At 37.0% G+C, this 3,946-nt stretch overlaps 1 long non-coding RNA gene across 1 annotated transcript; it reads right to left on the minus strand.

The window, feature by feature from the left end:
- Positions 1–442: 442 nt before the first annotated feature.
- LOC131646628 (uncharacterized) lies at positions 443–1,597 on the minus strand. Its single transcript, XR_009297542.1, has 3 exons — positions 1,468–1,597; positions 1,155–1,214; positions 443–763 (listed from the first exon to the last, which is right to left on the minus strand). It is a non-coding gene; the product is annotated as an uncharacterized LOC131646628 (long non-coding RNA).
- Between the last annotated feature and the right edge of the window lie 2,349 nt (positions 1,598–3,946).

Here is a 3,946-nt window from a genome sequence, read left to right on the forward strand (position 1 = left end):
CGTAAATTTCTAAGGACTTAGGGTTTAGGATGAAGGATCAAAGGTTTTTTCACTAAGGACTTAGGATCAAACAACCTTAAGAACCGGTAATTGATTATTGAAAATAAGTTGTTGCAATAGAAATTTCAGAGTTGTTACATTGTCAATCATCCACTATCCCTAGCATGTTACTCATATTTGTTACCAAGTCAATTTCATTTACAGCTTATTCTATTCTTTGTTAAGTTATAATTACCAAACAAAACCCCATTGAAGTTTTTGTTTAATTGAACCTTGAATTGAACTCATTATTCCTGCGCAGTCCCTGAGATCGACATTCGGGGAATTTTCCCTATTATTACAAGAGGCAAAATAGTACACTTGCTATTTTACCGATCAATATCCAAAATCACACAGCCCATACAAGTTCTCTATTCAAGTTCTCCTAACACCGAGCATTCAAACCATCAATACAAAGCCATACATACATCCTACTAATTCTCCAATTAACCTCCAGTTCATTACATAACAATTATTACAAAAATTATCATTACAATTACAAAATCCATACCAAAAAGGCCAATTCAAAATTCTTTACAACAAAATTCAGATCCTATTACAAATCTATATCCAATTCATTCTCAAATACAAAGAAATCGCATAAAGAATCTTTTCCTAGACCTATCCTTCCCCGAGTTTCCAAACCATTCCGTCTCGAATCTCTTCATGGCCAAAAGTAATCTTGAAATGGTGTTCACATGTGTTTCACGCTGCTGCACATGACCTGCATAAGACACAATTAAACATCATCACAGTTTATAACCATACTTCAAGGCTGCAGCAAGCTTAGTTCGAATACAACGCGGAACATGAATTATGACAGTCTATTATCACCATAAGAATTCAGGCACATACATGAAAGGTGGCAGCTTAACATCAATTCGAAGTTTGCATAGGTGAAACACAAGAATAAATTATCTCCTCTTCAAAGTTCACAACCAAACACTCACATCACATTCAAACCATATACTACAATTCCAAACCATCGCAACTATGGCAATACATAAATCCATACAATTCCTACAAGAATCCATACATTTCTATACGCCTGCATAAATCAGTGAACAAGACTAAGATTAACTTCAAGCCTTTTACAAAAAAAAAAAAACACTTACTAATCGCCAGCTCTACCACTAACTGGAACGATGCCCTTGATTTCAAAACCAAAGTCTGCCCTGCACAAAGAAATAGAAAAAATAGTTCAGCTCGCTTTTATCCAAACATCTAACCAACTTCCCTCAAGCTTTTAAACCCCTTAACTGTCAGAAAACATAATACTCACCCTAACTTTCCTAACAGTTTGTAACTGTCAATAACTAACTTCCTATCCCTCTAAACTAACCTAACAGACTTTACTAACAACCTCTAACAACCGCTAACCAATTTATATAACAGAACTAACAGAAAATTGGGAGAGATATAACTAACCTGAACTGAACCTTCAATCTCTATAAAAAAACTCAGAACCTCTCTTCCACGCATCCACTTCACCATTTCACCTTCATTCAGAGTTTTCAATCATCCATCTTCATCCACCCTCTATCAATCTTCTTCACAACCTAAACCTTCAATCTCTCTCTCACGATCCATCAATGGAGGACCTCTCGAATCTCTGAATTCACACTCTCATCAAACCTCCAAACATTCTTCAATCTTCAATTCACAGGGTCCTCTAATCATCTTCACGCAGCTTCAATCATCATCTGAGAATCATCATCATCTTTGAATCAATTACGCATCTACATCAATTATCCTCACCTCATTCTCTGCAAATAATGATATTCATCGACATCATCGCGACACCGATTCAGAAGTGCAAAACGAAAATCAAAATAGAAGAGAAAGAATTCTCAGAACGAAAACAAAAAAAGAGGATCGGAAAAGAGCTCACCGTAACCGTTTCTCGGAGCTCCAATAATCAACATCGAATCTTCATCTTCTGGTACATTCCTTCTGCTACATCCATCAGCCTCGCGTCACCGTTCTCAGCAATCTCAATCTTCAATCCACCACGACTTCAATCGGCATCGGATCATTCATCGCAACAATCTTCTATCTTACATCATCATCAGTCAATATCCAATCTTCAGTGCCACCACCCGATTCGTTTATGGTTTCAAAATGGAGATGAAGGTCAAAGTTGAGGTCGAGACGATTGAGAGAAGAGAGGAGGTTCACGGTGGCATGAGAGAAGGGACGAACGGAGGAGAGAGTATCGCTGGAAAGTGTGAGGTAATCGCCGTCGCGCAAGGAAGGCTCCACCGCCGCGCAAGGAAGGCTCCACCGCCGCGAGTTTCGTTGAGGAAGAGAATGAGAAATCCTTCACGTAAGTTCAAAGGTCACATTTGACCTAATCCCCTTTTTATTTTATTATATTATCAATTAATTATAATTATATTATCAGTTAATCTGTTAATTAATCAGCATGTTTTAATACAATTAGCATAAAGTCTGGCTAATTAGATAACTTGATAAAATCTGAATGGATTGAAAATTCTGTTTATTGAAAATCTCCCATGGGCCAAACGAAAATGCTAATCTCACCTCCCCTGGCCTAGCGCCTGAATTTCTGATTCTGCATCCACACCCCCTAAGCCCAATCACACTTCCTTCCATTTTTGGCTGAACATGAAAACTGTAACAAAAAAATAAATCTGATGGGCCATATCTCTATGGGCCCTGCGCCTTTATTTGGGCTGCACTACTGATTTCAGTCTAAACCCCCTGACTCCATTATGTCATGTTAGATTTTAGTTTTCTCACATAGTTATTTTTTGCTATTATTTTTAGGTTCTAAAAACAATAAAATCATCAAAAATTGTGTTAGATTTTTAGGTGATTTTTGAGAGTTTAATTTTTAGTCTTTTAGAAATTCTCCACATAAATAACTCATAAAAATAGTAGTATTTTAGTGTAATTTTGCATTAATGCTTGAATTGTTTTGTGCTAGTTCCATGTTATTTTTGTATGATGTTTGTGTGATTTTATTGCTTGTATTTTTGGCCTTATTTTAGGCCTATTTTGTTAGTACCATTTTAGATTCCTTTTGTACACAAATAGGAATTAGACAACACTTAGATTAGAACATAGAATTAGTTCCCCTTCTTTCATTCTTTTTTCTTTCGACTCTTTAAAATACTTAATAAAAGGAAGATGCGAATCACAATAGGAAAGTGATAGAAAAATGAGTGGGATTCATTCCCTAATCTATTTCTCAATCGCTTAGTGGCATAGAAACGAGTGGGATTCATTCCCTAATCTGTTTCTCGGTCACTACTTAATGGGAGAGAAATGAGTGGGATTCATTCCCTAATCTGTTTCTCAAACATTAATTAATGGGAGAGAAATGAGTGAGATTCATTCTCTAATCTGTTTCTCAAACATTACATAATGGGATGGAAGTGAGTGGGATTCATTCCCTAATCTGCTTCGTGATCATTATACATTTTATGTGATTCGACTCGCAAACAAATTCCCCTAAAAAATACACAACCAAAAACACTTAAAACACATAACAACGGTTCAGACTAAAGCAAAGTGGAGAAAGTGGTGAGTGGCCCGGTATTGGGAACTGTTCACCACTCATCTATCCTAAAAGACACAAACCAATCATTTCTTTTTCTTTTGCCTCGTTGGCACCTAAGGGCAATGTCATTTCCGCTTGTACGCATCCTAGGTCGATCCCTTATGCAAAAGCGCGAACGTTGACTCCGCCCACTAAAAAACACAAAAACAAACAGAAAATCTTTAGCTGAGCTACGGTTTCTCTGATTCCTGAAAAGGATACGTAGGCAGCGGGGTAGGGCCCGTGCGAGTACAATTCTTCTTTTCCCTACATTCTGCATTCATTTCGCATTTAGACATAGACATAGTATACACCCATTAGATAGAAACAGACATAGGTGGA

The sequence above is a fragment of the Vicia villosa genome, linkage group LG2 (genome assembly GCF_029867415.1).
Source record: "Vicia villosa cultivar HV-30 ecotype Madison, WI linkage group LG2, Vvil1.0, whole genome shotgun sequence".
Classification (NCBI taxonomy): domain Eukaryota; kingdom Viridiplantae; phylum Streptophyta; class Magnoliopsida; order Fabales; family Fabaceae; genus Vicia; species Vicia villosa.